Source organism: Musca domestica, unplaced genomic scaffold, assembly GCF_030504385.1.
Source record: "Musca domestica strain aabys unplaced genomic scaffold, Musca_domestica.polishedcontigs.V.1.1 28, whole genome shotgun sequence".
Classification (NCBI taxonomy): Eukaryota; Metazoa; Arthropoda; class Insecta; order Diptera; family Muscidae; genus Musca; species Musca domestica.
Genome location: NW_026712293.1, coordinates 10,783,246 through 10,796,885, shown reverse-complemented (window position 1 = coordinate 10,796,885; position 13,640 = coordinate 10,783,246).

The window sequence follows — 13,640 nt, the reverse complement described above, 5'->3', positions numbered from 1 at the left end:
TGATCACCTTTATCGGAACCTCAACGCTATGAATTACGTTTTCAGTGGAACTTTCGTGACTGTGTACGGTTTCTGTAAGACAATTTATATTTGTTATGTTTGTCCTGGATGCAATGGTTGTCTTCCCTTTCTGAGATATCATAGTTTATAACTATGTTCTTCCAAAATGGCTTTCCATCCCTTCATTATGGCATTATTAATTTTCTTACTAAGGGAATAAGTAAGCGGCTGATGGTCGCCATAAATTACGACTTCAGCCGTTCCAACCTAACGCTTTATTTGAAGCGTCTGTATTCAAATGGAATTCTGATCAGTAATAAACCAAAACCTCCCTGGATAGAAGACAATTTTTAAGATAATCGATCACCTTTTTTAATTCTCTACCAATAATATTTTTATTTTGCTCGACTCTGATCCCGTGAGGTTCCGTACCGCAAGGGTTTTGTAATATTGGCAAAACTTTGTACGAATCGGCGATAATTAAAGAGTTCCAAGAATGATCTCATGAGTCTTAATGTGTTAGGCATGGTATTATAACTATTGCATCAGATTTTTTCTTATAGTTTTTATGCCATCGCCTGATACAAAAAATTGTAGAAGTTCCACTTCTTTGTGGAAAAATTAACATTTTATTATCTAATGTTCTGAAGATTTCGTCAATGTTGAAATATAGAAGGAGTACTCTTTATCCCAAACGGTAATCGTATTTGGCGCTGTTAACGGAACATAAGTCAGACGCTCATCTGGATCTCCAAATAAATTTCGAAAAGTATCTACCAATCTTGGAAGTTGCACCTTCTAGTTTGGAGACATATGGAATAAAGTATTGGAATATGGAATTTTAGCTCAATCGTGTAAAATAATATCAAGCCGAATATGGGAGGTACCATTATATGGGGCTATATCAAATCGTGGACCTATACATGCAATGTTTTGCCACCGGAGCTAGAACCCATTATGACAAACAAATACCAAGTTTTAGACAAATCAGTGAAAAAATGTGGCATAATCATCAAATACCAAAAATCTGTAGGTACCGATATATGGGGGCTATACCAAAGCGTGGACCTATACATGCAATGTTTTGCCACCGAATATCGGAAAGTACCGCTATATGGGGCTATAGAAAAACGTGAACTTATGCATATAATATTTCGCCACTGCAGCCAGAACCCATTATGATCGCAAATACCAATTTTTAGACAAATCCGTCAAAAAATGTGACAAAAACCATTAAAATACCGAATATCGGGAGGTACCGCTATATGGGGCTAAACCAAAACGTAGACCTATGCATACAACGTTTCGGCAATGGATCTAGAACCCATTAACGCACACAAGTACCAATTTTTAGACAAATCCGTGAAAAAAATTGGGACAAATCATTAAAATACCGAATAACTGGAGGTTTCGTTATATGGGAGCTATACCAAAACGTAGACCTATACATACAATTATTCGCCACTGAATATTGGGAGTTACCGTCATATAAGGACTATATTAAACCAACCAACCAACCATCCTTGACACGGTACAAATTGCTCTGCTAAATTTTAACGCTCTACGTCAAAAAATGTGGGCTGTATCGTGATTTCAACAGAGAGACGGGCAGACAGACAGACTGACATCGGTAAATCGACTTAGAATTTTATGCTGATTATGAATATATATACTTTATGGGGTGTACGACGAATATTTAGGGATGTTACAAACGGAATGACAAAATTAATATACCTTCCTTTCCAAGGTGGAGGGTATAAAAATATTTGAAATCCACCAAATTATTAATTTGCAACGATATACAGAGGAAAATTTATCGTAATAAACAAATTAATAATTTAATATTTTATTATATTAAGTAGTTACTAATTTCCATTATGTACTTTCTAAAGGAGCTTTTTAGGAATTGTGCACTGATATTCTTTAATTACTGGATTAACTCTAAATAATAAGCATTTAATAAAAGTTAAAAAGCCACCAATTGTTGATTAACCTATCTATTTTTTTTTTTTTTTTAATTACTTATGTATATTCTTAATTTTACAATATCTTTCTTTATACTCCTTTCTGTAATAAATAACTAAAGATAAAAATATTTAAACAAAAGATATAAAAATTAATCTTATTCAAACTAATACAATTATTCTTACAATTACATGAGCAAGTATCTAGGTATAAGAACCACAATTATAAAGGTATAAGAACCACATAGAAGAACCGCTGTAATTGCAAATGGCGATCGACAAAGATTTCTACTCTTTTACATATTTTATGGGTTCCCTTAGACCGCTACTTGAATCTACATTGATATATTTAAAGTGAGTGCTTATTTTAATTAAGAAATCACTGTCGATTCTGAGAACGAAAACTGCAAAAACTAAACACAAATGTGTATGCCAAATTACTTTCTTTTATCATAAACATTGTGCCCCTTAAATAAAATAATGCAACAATAAACCACAAAACAAGGATACCATCAATAAGCATAATCAATGAAAACCGGACAATTTGTGGATTCATTGCAGTTGTAAGACAACATTTTTACAAAGTTAAGGTTTTTTCGAAGAGAAAACCAAACGTTTACAACCTATATTAGGATTGTAAAAATATACATTAAACACCATTACCATTTGCCGGCAACGCAGTCAGAAAGTGAAAATGAATATTGACTAACTGCAGTGGAAGGTTGTTAGCATGCACAGGAAAAACGAAGTGCACCAGTTTAGATCCCTTCTCATCTATGTCATTCCTTATCGACTCAAAGAATTCTATCGACGAGCTTACGCAGCTTTGATCCACACGAAAACAACACTGTTTATCATTTATTCATATTGAAGCTATGTAAAACTTGTCTATGCATTTTTTTGGAAAACTTTGGATAGAAAAACCATAATTCCTAAAGAGCGATATTCAGTGTCAGATTTTAGAACGAGACCATTTAGTTTACTGGCAGTGGTTTGTGGGGCATGAATATGCGTTAAAATTAAGGTTCCATTAGGAACAATGACGTTTGATTTGACTTTGAAATAGCTTAATATTTCATCACACGATATGCATAGAAACTCGAAATTCCATTCCTCAGGGGTAACAATCACATTATCAAAAACTGATGTATCTGCCCGTCTAGTCGGAATGTGAGAAACAATTTATTAGCTCATCAACCTCAATATGGCAAAGTCCAAGATACTTACGTACTTCAATACCAATATCACGTATAACATTATATTTACTCGTCAAATTAGTTGCAAAATTGAACAGATGTTAGTATTGTTCTTTTTATGCAGACTTTATACATTTGTTTCGGAACAGATGCATTATTCATAAAATTCTGAAGTTTGTACCGTTCCAGCCGCTTATATGCTTGGATAATAATTAATATATTATGATTTAGAAAATACACGCATTTAAGAGGACCTTTTACTTTAAGTGCATTAATCTATCAAACATACAATGACATGAATATTACTATTTGAAGTTAAAATGCAAAGCAAGAAGAGGTGGGGAACAATTTGCTTAAATAACATAGCATTATTAAAACAATTAAATGAGTTTTATAGTAATATTCTTATCATGCTCTGTCACTGTCTGTTATGAGCGTTTTAATAGTTAAATAAACCATGCAATTGACAAATGAAAGAAAAATGTTGGCAATTAAATGTGCTGTAGATACTTTATGAAATGACGTATATGGAACAGTTGAACTTGTTATTTACACAGATCATCAGCGGTTTACTTATGCCCTAAGTTGTAAAAATAATAATGTCATAATGAAGAGATGGATAGCCATAAATATAAACTATGATATCTCAGAACGGAAAGGCAAACATCGCAGCTGATACAGTTTCCAGGACAAAGGTAACAAATATTAATTCTGCATAGTCACGAAAGTTCCGATGAAAACCTAATTCATAGCGTTGAGGTTCCGATAAACGTGTTCAAATTTGGTTCTCCATACACGATGAACCAACATACCAATTTCAAATTATTTTTCCGTGAAATGTCTATGATATATTATTAAAGAAAGCGAATTTACAGTAGGAAGCCTGGCCAAATATTTTGAAATGATATTTAAATCCGTCAATCACAAACTGTATAAAAGCACCGGAGATCGTAATGGGCAAAATCCAGAAAATTTATTCTATTAATTTTCAAAATAAAAATAGTGTCGTGTAGTGTAAAGTCGAGGACGATATAACATCGGAAGCAGACCAGGAAAATTTGATAATCGACACACATAGCACCGTTATGCAGAAGAAAACATGTTACAAATTCTGGAAAAAATTAAAACAATTAATAAAGTAAAAAGGATAGTAAAGATAGGTTCAATTTGCGAAAAATAAGTATGAAATGCACCCAAATAGACCAAAACTAAAATAAACTTCTATCCCCACGTATACAGGCCAAGTAATACATATAGATATTTACTCACAGACATAAACTAATTTAACCCGCCACAGCAAATTTTGAAAATTTGCACAAGTTAGAATTCTTGAAGGGAAATCAATTAAAGACGTACAAGGACCACATCCAGATATTTTATTTCATTACAGGGTTCCAAAAACTGTCGTGATATAAACAAATTAATAATTTTATTAAGAGGTACCAATTGAAGCACACAATAATTGAAAATCACGAAAGGAAATTATAGTATACAAATTAAATTATTCCTAAAATGAACAAATTTATTTATTTGCAACCATATGCAAAGAAGCGCCCTACACAACTTCAATGTCAAATAGACCGCTTGTAAGTTGAAGAAGAATTTAAAATGTAAAGGGTACTCTTAAAATGTTCCCTGCAGTAAGTATATATATTTACTGTAATATATATAAATACAGAAACAGTACTAAATTAAAGACCACACGCTGTGTACAGGAGATTGTGGCGGGAGACTGTTCATTAAAAATAAAGATGCCAATTAAGATATCAATTTAAAATTATTTTTCCGGGGTATCATTAACATATTTAAGAAAGGGAATTTACATATTTAAGAAAGGGAATTTACATTCCTGACCAAATATTTTGAAACGATGTCTTAATTCGTCAATCACAAACTGTATAAAGCACCGGGGGTCATAATGGGCAAAATCCAGAAAATTTATTCTATTAATTTTCAAAATAAAAATAGTGCTTTTTCACAAAAAGTCGTGGACGATATAACATCGAAAGCAGACCAGGAAAATTTGATAATCGATACACATAGCACCGTTATGCAGAAGAAAACATGTTACAAATTCTGGAAAAAATTAAAACAATTAATAAAGTAAAAAGGATAGTAAAGATAGGTTCAATTTGCAAAAAATAAGTATGAAAGGCACCCAAATAGACCAAAACTAAAAGAAACTTCTATCCCCACGTATACAGGCCAAGTAATACACATAGATATTTACTCACAGACATAAACTAATTTAACCCGCCACAGCAAATTTTCAAAATTTGCACAAGTTAGAATTCTTGAAGGGAAATCAATTAAAGACGTACAAGGACCACATGCAGATATTTTATTTCATTACAGGGTTCCAAAAACTGTCGTGATATAAACAAATTAATAATTTTATTAAGAGGTACCGATAGAAGCATACAATAATTGAAAATCACGTAAGGAAATTATAGTATACAAATTAAATTATTCCTAAAATGAACAAATTTATTTATTTGCAACCATATGCAAAGAACCGCCCTACACAACTTTAATGTCAAATAGACCGCCTGTAAGTTGAAGAAGAATCCACAATGTAAAGGGTACTCTTAAAATGTTCCCTGCAGTAAGTATATATATTTGAATATATAAATACAGAAACAGTACTAAATTAAAGTCCACACGCTGTGTACAGGAGATTGTGGCGGGAGACTGTTCATTAAAAATAAACATGCCACAAAAGAGAAAAAAAATCCCACAATCGGTACCTCTTAATAAAATTATTAATTTATTTATTACGATAAATTTTCCTCTGCATATCGTTGTAAATTAATAATATTCTTATACCCTCCACCTTGCAATGGAAGATATATTAATTTTGTCATTTCGTTTCCAACATCCCTAAATATTCGTCGTACACCCCATAAAGTATATATATTCATAATCAGAATAAAATTCTAAGTCGATTTACTGATGTCAGTCTGTCTGTCTGCCCGTCTCTCTGTTGAAATCACGATACAGCCCACAATATTTGACGTAGAGCGTTAAAATTTAGCAGAACAATTTGTACCGTGTCTAGGATGGTTGGTATTGAAAATATATCCGTGCACGTTTTAGTATAGTCCCCATATGACGGTAACTCCCAATATTCAGTGGCGAAAAATTGTATGTATAGGTCTACGTTTTGATATAGCTCCCATATAACGAAACCTCCAGATATTCGGTATGTTGATGATTTGTCCCATTTTTTTTTTCACGGATTTGTCTAAAAATTGGTGCTTGTGTGCCCTAATGGGTTCTAGCTCCATTGCCGAAACATTGTATGCATAAGTTCACGTTTTTGTATAGCCCCATATAGCGGTACTTTCCATATTCGGTGGCAAATATTGCATGTATAGGTCCACGCTTTGGTATAGCCCCCATATAATGGTACTCCCGATATTAGGTATTTGATGGTATGTCACATTTTTTTAACGGATTTGTCTTTAGATTGGTATTTGTGGGTCATAATGGGTTCTGGCTGCAGCGGCGAAATATTATATGAATAGTCCACGCTTTGGTATAGCCCCCATATATCGGTACCTCCAGATATTCGGTATATTGATGATTTTTTTCCCATTTTTTTTAACGGATTTGTCTAATACTTGGTAGTTCTTGGTCGTAATGGGTTCTAGCTCCGGTGGAAAAACATTGCATGTTTAGGTCCACGATTTGATATAGCCCCGATATTCCGATATTCGGCTTGATATTATTTTACACGATTGAGTTAAAATTCAATATTCCCATACTTTATTCCATATGTCTCCAAACTAGAAGTTGCAACTTCCAAGATTTGTAGATACTTTTCGAAATTTATTTGAAGATCCAGATGAGCGTCTGACTTATGTTCCGTTAACAGCGCCAAGTACGATTACCGTTTGGGATAACGAGTACTCCTTCTATATTTCAACATTGACGAAATCTTCAGAATATTAGATAATAAAAGAAGCGCCCTACACAACTTCAATGTCAAATAGACCACCAGTAAGTTGAAGAAGAATCCAAAATGTAAAAGGTACTCTTAAAATTTTCCCTACAGTACGTATATATATTTACTGTAAAATATATAAATAGAGGCTGTTCATTAAAAATAAAGATGCCAATAAGGATACCAATTTAAAATTATTTTTCCTTTTCTTAAATATGTCTATGATATATTTAAGAAAAGGAATTTACATTCAGGAAACCTTACGAAATATTTTGAAACGATGTCTTAATCCGTCAATCACAAACTGTATAAAAGCACCGGGGATCATAATGGGCAAAATCCAGAAAATTTATTCTATTAATTTTCAAAATCAAAATAGTATTATTTTATAACAGGTCGTGGATGATATAGCATCGGAAGCAGACCAAGAAAATTTTATAATCGATACACATAGTACCATAATACAGAAGGAAATACGTTAGAATTCTAGAAGAAATTATTTTCCTGGAATGCTCAATTCAAATTGCAAAAAAAAAAGAAAAAAAAAAAAAACAAGTAACAAAGCTGTGAGTTCGGTCGAGCCGAACTTTGAATACACTCCACAATTTGTTACATATATAACAATTTTCAAAAGAATAAAATCCGTTAAAAATTCTGTTAAAATCTTAAAAATTCCGAATGTAGCCGTATATTAGGGTCTATACGACGACTTGGACCTGCATAGGCAACTTTTGTCGCAGGCTATTACAATATTCAAATGCGAAATCAGAAAAAAATCTGTTTATAATGTAGATAAAATCACCAAAATACCGAATGTAGGGAGGTACCATGGGGGTTATAAATAGACTTTCCCAGACAACTTTCTGTCATAGGCTGTAGTATCCATTACTAAATTCAAATACAAAGTTTGAAATAATTCCGGTAAATAATGTCGCTAAAATCATCAAAATACCGAGTATTGGGTGTTCCGTTATATGGGGGCAATACGAAGACGTGGACCTGCACAGACAATTTTCTGTCACAGGCTTTAATATCCATTACGATCTTCAAATGCGAAATTTGAAACAAATTCCGGTAAATAATGTCGCTAAAATCATCAAAATACCGAATATCGGGGGTACCGTTATATGGGGGCTATAGGAAGACGTGGGCGTACCTGGCTCATTTTCTGTCTTAGGATGTAGTATCTATTACGAACTTCAAATACCAGATTGGAAATAATTCCGGTAAATAATGTCGCTAAAAACATCAAAATACCGCATATCGGGAGGTACTATTATATGGGGACTATACAAAGACGTGGACCTACGTGACCCATTTTCAATACCAAAAGTCCTGCAGATATAATACACATTTGAGTAAAATTTTATCAACCTACTTCATTTCGCTCATTTTCGCTAGAGTGATTTCCACAGACGGACAAATGGATAGACGGACGGACATTGATAAATCGACACAGAATTGTATGCTGATCAAAAAATATATATACATACTTTGAGGGGACTAAAACGTATATTTCCATGTGTTGCAAACGGAATGACAAACTTAATATACCTTCCATACTATGGTGGACGGTATAAAAAGTATGAAAGGACCCCAAATGGACCAAAACTAAGAGAAACTTCTATCCCAACGTACACAGGCCAAGTCATACAGACATAAACTAATGTCTGACCACTTTCAGATAATTTATTTCAATACGGGGTTCCAAAACTTTCGTGATATATTACGAAAGGTCAATAAATTCTGCGACAATATTGTTTATGATGAATTACGTATTGATGTATTTGCATGTCCACCTTACAGGAGTAAAGTTAATGGGCAAGTTCAAAATTTCATATAATAATAGCTGAACTCTTGAGATGTATTGAAATCGAGCGATTTCGAAGAATTTGGGAAAAAGCTGTTAATGAATACAATCATTTAATCCATTCGACAATAGGAACGAAACCAGTTGACTTGCATTATTAGGTCACCCAGAACGTAATATTTTAATTTTACCTGGATTCGGAATAATTTCTAATGTTATTTGTCAAAAATCAAGAATGAAGGGAACATTCGGTTTGTTAGGAATAATTTTGTGCTATAACAGCAATTAGACTTTTAGGATTTTTTTGTATGAGATCACCATATATTTACTGTAGGAATAGACGATAATATATTTTACTTACAATTACAATTATTGTCGTACCAACTGCAATTAAGATTTTTAGTCGATTGGCTACATTATACGGAACTCAAATAACTTATTCTTCAGGTATTTTATGAGCTTTAGGATTCTTATTCGCTGTAGGAGGTTTAACAGGAGTAGTATTATCTAAATCATTTATTTATATTAGTTTACATAATACAAATTATGTAGTTACTAATTTCCATTATGTACTTTCCAAAGGAGATTTTTAGGAATTGTGCATTGATATTCTTTACTTACTGGATTAACTCTAAATAATAAGCATTTAATAAAAGTTAATTTGTTATTATATTTATTGGAATAAATTTAACATTCTTCCCTCAAAATTTCTTAGAATTAGCCGGAATACCTCTACGATATTCTGACTACCCTCATGCATTCTAAGATTCACCAGCAAAGACTTCGATATCAACAGGTGGCAACATGAAACAATGATTATCGAAGGGTGAATTGGAGCAACTGTTATTGTCAGAAGATTCGACGGAACCATGAACGGGTGGAGTAGTGTTTTGCACAGACACCGGCAAAATAGATTCCTTTGACGGAAATCCTGAAGATGGTGTTATATTAGAATTGTGAGACAAATTAATGGAAAGCGCACGTGAATGTTCAGGAGGATGTGAGAACCGAGAAGCTGTAGTAGGTGAGCCATTTTCATTTGTAGATGAATTGAGTCGATCAAGATGCCTGTTAATGGTGGATAAACACCGAAGATATGCAAGGCAAGCCGTGCTATATTTTTCCTCAACGTCATCAATACTATTAGCCTGTGCACTCTCAGATGTCTTAAGGTAGATTTTGCACTCATCATAAGTGCACAAAACCTTATCCCACAATTCTTAAATCTCTGTATTGCGAATCTTCAGATTGAATATTGTGAGTGTTGATTCTTCTATTTGTTCGAAATGTGCTACGGTTTTAAGAACAATGTCAGCGGCTCTCATGAAACGTGTGAGCGGAGTGATCGACATTGTGTTGCTAAATTTATAACAAAAACAATACAAACGGTATGCAAAACAAAGAAAATTCGAACAAGGGTTGCTATTGTTGAAAGGAAAAGAGAAATTTTGCAAAACTAAAAACCTCCAAATACTTCAAGAAAGTTATAAATATTGTTCAATAGGAGAGAAATTAAGAAAATCTTTTCCTATGTGACAGATATTACTAAAATTGCTCCAATATCAATAAATTAAGAAAATGAATGCTTTGGTTATGCCAATGATAGGGTGATTTTTCAAAATGTATGACAAATTTTACGACATTTATACAAAGATAGTCGAAATGTGCTGCAAACTGAGTAGCTCTACAGAATATTTAATGCAAATGTTGGCAATATTTTACTAGATTATGCCGAAAGCAGGGTGTATTTTTCCAAAAAATACCCAAACCCTACAGAGATTCACAAATAGTACTATCAACTATTAATAAATTGCCCAAAGAATTGAAGAAAATAGCCACAAACTAAAAGTTTCAACGAATATATTTTGCTGGAATATGTGCAATAAATGCCGAATGTAGGGTGAATTTGTCCAAAAATTCCAAAAACCCTACGCAGAGCTGCAAACGTTAAATAATATTTACAAATTTTGCAAAACTAGCCAAAAAACGATAAATTTACTAATATTTGTTGCTAAATGTTTCTGCAAAGAATGCCGAATGTAGGGTGAATTTGTCCAAAAACCCTACTACTAATCAAAAATATTTCAGAAAATTATCGAAAAATAAGTTCTAAAATAAATTACAAAAATTCACAATTTGTGCTGTTTTATCCCACTGTGCCGAACCAACAACGGATATTGCACAAAGAGGAATAAAACACAAGCGACGTCGGCAGAGAAATGACTATGCGTAAGCAGCTACGCACCCACACAACAAGCGACGCCACAAACGATCCAACAGTGAGTGTTGGAGATCAAAACACTTTGTTGTTATTTTTACTGAATATCAAACCGACGCTAAAAAGGGCGCGTGGAATGATGAGATATTGTTGTTGCAATTTTTGGCAATGTAAATTCTCAAGTGAGAATTGATCTACGTTAAGAAAACGAAGGAATCAAGTGTTGTTGGAAAGGACGACAAATAACCAACCGACAGAGATGTGGACTGTTATTATATGTGCGTTGTTTTTGTAAATTGGAAACAACAAATTCTCATTGCAGGGCTCAGCCTTTAGAGGGGAAAAGAAATGTTGGAGTTAGAATTACAGCACAGTTTGGTTGGTGAGGAATGCAAAAACAAATAAACCAAACGACCGAATGTTATGAAATATGTATGTGTGCTGTAATAACAAATGTGGTGATGCAAATTCTTCTTCAGCTAAGGCGAGGGAGTAGGACAACAACGAGGGGTACAATTTTTTGTCAAATGAGACTTTCTTTTCTCAGCAAGAGTTCATTTGAAACGAGAGTTAGAAAACGAAACAAATGAACGAAGCGGAACAAGAGCACCAAATATTTTTGTACGATCAACGCGACGACGGATGATCAGTACAACGAAAACTAATTATTTCATAACAACAGAATTACTTGTTGTAGGCGATTGCGATTCGACCAAAACTAAACAAATTAATATGCACTAAGAAACGCGAGTAGCTCACTTCAAATAGAAATCTGAATTTACGTACCTGTTTCTTAGTCAAATATGTTGGTGATGATGAGAGTAATCCAGTGATTTCTTCATCCACGATAGCAAATGTTGGCTCGAATCCGGCTCGATACGACCAATGTTTAACTCAGGGGATTGGGGGTAAGGCTTCGATAGCGGCAATGACAATGATAACTCACCAGAGTTATTATGTGATGTGAGATGTATAGATGATGTGTGGGTGAGAGATGTGGTGTGGTGCGGGTGATTCGCGCGTGTGGTGTAAAAAGAAAGAAAATAGCAAAGAATAAAACAAAATAAATAATTAGTGGGATTCTAAATTCAATTCATGGTTTAATTGGAGTTCTTTCTTTTCTTATTCAACAAATTACCTTAAGTAATTGGGGTGGCGACAGAGGCCGTGTGCTTTCGTTTCTCAAAGACAAGTGAACGCAGAGGTTCTATGTGATCGCAGAAGATCCCTTGTCTATTTCTAATACATATGCACATACAGACAAGTGAACGCAGTGGTACTGAGTGACCGCTGAGGGACCCATGTCTGTATATTATTACAACTACAACTACTTCCAATGAGAGCAAGGTGAGCCTACCGCCAACAACCAATACCCAGCGGCGATCCGCTCACTACGGTATCCGCTAAGGGAATTGTAGAGGAGATGCCACTGTGCCAATCAGCATCCGTGATTGACGAGTATTGGAAAGTTGTGGTGGAACGTATCGAACTTATACAATAAGGATACCATCAATAAGCATAAACAATGAAAACCGGACAATTTGTGGATTCATTGCCGTTGTAAGACAACATTTTTACAAAGTTAAGGTTTTTTCGAAGAGAAATAAAAACGTTTACAACTTATATTAGGTTAAGTTAATTTGTCTTCATATTTATTGGAATAAATTTAAGATTTTCCCTCAAAATTTCATAGAATTAGCCGGAATACCTCGACGATATTCTTACTACCCTCATGCTTATACAGCATTCTTAGGAATTTTATATTTACTCTACATTACATTCTTACATTAATATAACAATTATTTATTAATTTGCTTTTTTATAATCATGCATTTATAATTTTAGTAATAAGTACAGTACTAGTCGGATATTTAATGTTTACATTATTTTTTAACAAATATGTTAATCGTAATATATTACATGGACAAACAATTGAAGTTATTTGAACTATTTTACCTGAAATTATTTTATTATTCATTGCTTTCTTATTTGATGAAATTAATGAACCATCAGTAAATTTGATGGTTATTGATTATCAATGATATTGAAATTATGAAAAGTCAGATTTCAATAATATTGAATAGATGACTGAAAGCAAGTACTGGCATCTTAAACCATTTTGTAGTAAATTAGCACTTACTTCTAATGAAAAAAAGTTCAAAATATCACTTTAGTTTGTCTAAATAAAAATATTAATTTATTAATATTTTTAATCCTTAAAAAGCCACCAATTGTTGATTAACCTATCTATTATTTTTTTTTTTTAATTACTTATGTATATACTTAATTTTACAATTTCTTTCTTTATACTCCTTTCTATAATAAATAACTAAAGATAAAAATATTTAAACAAAAGATATAAAAATTAATCTTATTCAAACTAATACAATTGTTCTTACAATTGTTAAATAATTTAAAGAAACTACTTCTCATTCAATAAAAATTGTAAAATCATTTATAACAAAAATTAATCCTATAGTAAATGATAGAAGTCTAAAAAATTAAG